Genomic DNA, 5,747 nt, shown 5'->3' with positions numbered 1-5,747 from the left:
CTCTGGCAGGGCTGCAAGGCCCAAAGGCACCCAGGCCTTTGTGCCCTTGGCTCTGGCAGCTGCCTCTGCCCCTCAGACCACCACAAGACACTTTCCTTTGTCTGCCTGCACTCCTGGCCTGCAAGGATCTGCTCTCAGGAGTCCCTGGGGAGGCTTTGTCAGTGCCTGCCCTCAGTGGGGCCCAGCAATTCTTCAAGGGACTGGGAGTTTGGCTTCTGACTTCTTGAGTAGCTTCTTCAATCTTTTCTCTGTACTTGAGGATGATGAACTAATCTGTAAACACACTGTGGGGCTCATTAAAATACAGAAAAAGAAAACTAATTTCCTTCCTTTAATTGTCTTCATGTCATCAAGTCTTCAACAACTAATTGGAGTTGTTTTGTAGTTTAGCTAAGGAGGAAAATTTCAAAGAGAAGTTCCAAAAGAATAGCTTTTGTTTTATGAAGGGCAATGATTTCCACAGAGCCCTGGGATGCAAGAGGGTCAGGATGCAAAGGGTTTGGACACAGAGATAAGAGGGTAAAAGAGACTAGTAGCACTTAATCATTGACCAACTTAACAGTTATCAAGGGATTCAGCAGCATTTACTACAAATGAACAGTGGCTGAATTATAGATTCACAATAACAACACTCACACCACAGTCAATTCACACTGATATCTCAGATCTTTTTGGGTTTTTTACTTTTGTAGATTTTAGAACTACTTGTGTAGTGAATATATTTTAATGTAGCTGTATTATATCCCTTACACTTAACAGAGTATTTACACATACCCAACCCTACTACCCCATTCCATATAAATCTCTCTAAACTCCATTTTTAGTCTTCTTTTCAAGGTAGAATTGCACAAAAACACCCTAAGGCCTGGACTAGAAGACATCACACAGACACAGTGACCTTCTAGGCAGAACTCTTTAGGAACTCCCAGGATTGTGTGTGCTGTGAAGAAGATGAAGATGAGGAAGAAGGGGTCCTAAAGACACCAAACCCAGTTCCTGAAGGGGTGTGTCAGGGGGCAGAATGGGGCAGAACCAGGACTGCATAAACCTGGGATTGGATGGACCTTATTATAAAACCATAGAACCCCTGTCTTGGGGGGGCACACATGGTATGTATTCCTCTAGGCCTAACAACTCATTAAAGGACCAGGATTCTTTATCTTATCTCCTACCTAAATTGGCCTGGAGTCTTTTTCTTCATGATCTCTTAAGGCAACAACACCCACACCCAGGCAGAGATGTGTGGACACACCAAGATCTGGGTGTGTAAAGGTCCCTCTCCAAAATTCTCCTGGTTGTCAGTGAAACCCTCCCACATATCCCTTTGTGTTTCCCAACAGACAAGGTTCCACGAAGCCCTGTAGGGTCACAATGGCCCCTTCATTCCATAAGTTCCCACAGAGTCACAGTGACCCCTTGATGCCACGAGTTTCTGTGCTGTCCAGGTTACCTTGGGTTGATTGAGGACCTGCACTGTCTCACTGGGCCCTTGATTCCACCAGGTGTGACAGTGTCACAGTGGTCCCCTCAGCTCCAGGAGGCCCTGCAGGGTCCCAATGGCCCTTTGATTGGGACAGTTTGGGGGGACACAATGGAAGGGAGAGATTGACCCATTGGAGAGTGTCCAAAGGAGGGCAACGAAGAAGGACCTGGAGGGGAAGGCATGTGAGGACACTGAGGGCACTTGGGGTGTTCAGCTGGAGAAGAGGAGACTGAGGGGAGACCTCACTGCAGTCACAACTTCCTGGGCAGGGGCACAGGAGGGGCAGGCCCTGAGCTCTGCTCTGTGGGGACCAGGGACAGGACTGAGGGAATGGCCTGGAGTTGTGTCAGGGCAGGGTTAGGTTGGATCTTGGGAAAAGGTTCTTCCCCCAGAGGGTGGAAAGGGCTGTGAGAGAGAAGCTGGTAACTGGCCTGGACATTTGGGAGGAGCAATCAGTCCCTTCATACTAGAGCAGTCCAGTCCCCTTTCCTACAGGCAGCTTCTTCTGAGACCTTCTTGGGTTGTGTGTGTAGAGATTCCTGCCTTGGCTGGGGATGCCCTCCAAGGACACTCCTCAAGGTTGAGCAAAAGAAATCTGGGTCTGGGTGAGTGACATCAGATCTCTATGTAATAATTATTTCTTTTTGCTGGCTTTAATATCATTTTTTCCAGAATTGCTTCAATATAGTGCACATATTATACTCTACTACTGGTAGTTTTAGCCTTTATACTGAGTAGTAAATAATTCTGATTAGGATCTTTTTTCTGATCAATTGTAAGAATAAATGAATCATTTTATATAAATATTCCCATTTTGCCAAACAATAAAAAGTGTGGGACAAAAGTGGTTCAATCACACTTATGGAATTCCGTAAATTTAATTTGTTGACAAAATCTGAGGTCAAGATTGGATCCCTTATTCCTTGAGACTCTGCAGTGCCACAGTGGCTCCTTGATTCCATGAGCTTGCACTGTTCCCAGTGTTCTTGGGCTCCATAAGGCCCTGCAGTGTACCAATGGCCCACTGATTCCCTCATTTTCCCCAGTGTCACAATGGCCCCTTGATCCCATGAGGTTCCACAGTGTCCCAATGGTCCCTTTGACTCCATAAGACCCTGCAGAATCAGAATGGCCCCTGGATTCTGTGAGGTTCCACAATGTCACAATGGCCCCTTGATTCCATGAAACTCTACAATGCCCTGTTGGTCCCCTTTGGTTCCCAAAGGTTCTGTGATGTCACACTTGCCTTTTGATCCCAGGAGGTTCCACAGAGTCTCGGGGTCCTTTTGATCCCAGGAGGATCCACAGTGTCACATGTTCCCTTTGGTTCCAGGAGGCTCCAATGGATTACAATGGCCCCTGGATTCCAGGAGATTCCACAGTGCCCTGGGGTTCCCATGCCTCCCTGAGTTTTGGCAGTGTCCTGGGTTCCTTTGGCAGGGGGACAAACCCCTCCACCTGTGTATTTAGTTTTGCATTTCCTTCACTGTTTTGTGCTCCCAACACACACACCCCCCAGTCTGGGCAGAGTCTGGCCCCCCAAAGAGCACAGAACCTGACTCTTTGTGGCTCCTGCTGCAGGGGCTGCAACTTGGGCCACAATCTGTGCCAGGAGCAGAGAGGTCCCTCCCCACAGAAACTTCTTGGCAATGGAGTTTTTAAGAAAACGGGACAGGCTGTGGGGATTGGTATAAGGGCACAGCAAGAGATATGTCTTGAGCAGCCTCCTGATTAACATGACCAGCCTGTTCATTCCCTTTTCCCTGTTTTCTCATGCTTATTCCTCCACAAACCACTGTGATTCTACCCTTGCTTTGGTTCTTTCCTAGACATCTCATGGCACATCTCGCCCAGTCCCCAAGTACCCTTTCTGGCTGCCCATCATGAGTCTCAGACTCTGAGGCCCAATCCCCCACCCTCAGCTGCAAGGTCACCCTGAGAGGTTCTGCCATTGACCCACTTGCTTCAAGTTTCATACAGATATCTTGGAACTGCCTGTGAATTAATTTTTTACCTTTTGGGCTTAGAAGGTTTTCTCCAAAACTGCGACAATTCATATCCTCAATATGGAAATTCTTTTGCGAAGGAGTTTGGGACTTTAGACTCAAAATAATCACAGAATGGTTTTGCTTCAAATGGAGTTAAAAGGTCATCTGGTCCAAGTCCCTGAACATGGACAGTGACATCTTTTGCTAATTCAGGTTACTCACAGTCCTTAGACAAATTAAGAGGTGGGACATCAACTCCTCTGGAAGCCTGTTCCAGTTCTTTCCACTCTTATTGTTAAACATTTCCTCCTATTATCCAAAAAATATTCTTCCCTTTCAGTTCAAAGCAACTGCCCCATGTTGTGCCTTGGTAAAGGCCTTGGTAAAACGTATCCCTGGGATATCCTTAAACTATGATCAGGACATTTTAATCTGCAACAACATTACTGAGTGCCCAGAGATCTCCCCAGAGGGGGTTTCAAGCTCATATAGAGGGGTTAAGGAGCTGTGGTCTCAATGGTTTGGAGACTGAGGACAGTACAGGACAGCCCTCAGAGGGCTTAAAGGGAGGATTTAGAGATGGTGGATCCTTTTGTCATAGCAGGAAACAGCAGGAGAAAGAAAGAACTAATGCCAAGTGCAGCTGGGGAGGTCCAGAGTGGACAAGAAGAAAAAGGAATTGCTCTCCAAGGGCAGTGCTGTGGTGCAACACATCAGCCAGGAGGAGTCTGGATGAGCCCAAGGCTTTGTGTGTGCAGGAAGAGCCAGGGAGGACGCAGAGATGTCAGTGCAGGAAGGGGCCAGCAGGGTGGGGCAGCCAGGGGGATGACGACAGCCTGCAGGGAAAGGGGCAGGGCATGGACACCGTAGGACAGCCTGGGCTGCACAGCAGAGAGGCCTGTGCAGAAGCTGAAAGGCCCTGACACAGCCACCTTCTGCAGGCCTTTGGCCATGGCTGCTGGCTGTGCCCCTGAGGCCAGGAGGACACAAGTGGCCCTTGCAGCCCTGGGGCCCCCTGGCCTCCTTGTCCCTGCTCAGCAGCCTGGCAGGTGCCACCCCATCGTCCTGCCCTTGGCACTGCCCATCCCACATCCCAGAGCCCCAGGAAGAGCCCTGAGCAATGAGGCAGGGACAGGATCTACCTTCCCAGGGGCTGGGGGTCAGGCCTTGGTCCTTTGGATTGAGGAAACAAGTCAATGTTTCTTCAGCATCAGAGCCACTTTTCTTTTGCTTGTCCATCCTTGTCATCACTTTTTACAGTTTTCTGCTCTTACTGGAACCTGGGGACATGTTCTCAGTTGTGTCCCTCAGTTAGACTCATTAGCACTACAAGAACCCTTAGTGTTTCAGTCTCAATTTGACTTCTTGAAAGTTTGTTTGAACTTCCTCTCAGGGACTGAGTCTCATGTAAACAAGTCCAGTCCACCTCCCCCCACCCTGAGGGTGATGAAATGCCTAGGGCTCTCCTTGTTCTCAGCCTTGACTTTTCTGAGCCAGTGTGGGGTTGGGGGGGGCAGATTCCTGTGCAGATACAACCCCTTTGGGCGCTGCTGTGGGGATGTGTCTGAGAGCAAAGTGCCCAAAGGCCCTCCAGGACACTTCAGGCTCTTCAGCTGTTTCCCTGGGTGTCCTGCAGGGCTGCAGGTGCCCTCCAGGAGGGCACAGCTCTGCCATAGTATCCCTGTGCTGCACAGGATCCCCGTGGAGAAAACTCCTCAGTGCTAACTCCATGGAAATGCTCTGGGCAACTGCAATGAGCATTTGGTGTCTCACTATGGGAGGGGAGAGATGAGAAGATGAAGAGTGTGTCAGTCTGTTCTTTGGACACGGATTTCTGGCTCTCTGTGCAGTTTCTGTGTAGGGGAACAGTTGAGTGTGATGGTCCTGCAGCTCCAAGGTGCCAGCACAGGGCAGCTGAGCACAGACTGATGGGCAGAGCAGCTCTTGTGTCTGCACTGAGAGACCGTCCCTGTGCCCTCAGAACCAACAAGACCTGACCACCAGTGCCATTTATTGTCAGAGATTTCCAGCATTCAAAACCACTCCTAACTGTGGCAGATGAAACTGGGGGAAGAAACACAAAGAATTCAGGCAGCAACAGCCAGAGCTCAGGGGAAGGAGCTGCAGGGAGGTCTGAGTGAGGAGAGAGAGCCTGAGAGTGGGGTGGCTGTGAGACGTGTCCTGTTTGGCTGCAGCAGCCTGGTCTAACTCAGCATTGACTTCTCCTCCTCAACAGATCCAAACACTCTGAGGAAGCAGCAAATGCCCAACAGCAG

The sequence above is a fragment of the Empidonax traillii genome, unplaced genomic scaffold (genome assembly GCF_003031625.1).
Source record: "Empidonax traillii isolate 1590-97213 ecotype Southwest subspecies unplaced genomic scaffold, ASM303162v1 scaffold1941:size121899, whole genome shotgun sequence".
NCBI lineage: Eukaryota > Metazoa > Chordata > Aves > Passeriformes > Tyrannidae > Empidonax > Empidonax traillii.
This window is presented reverse-complemented; position numbering follows the sequence as displayed.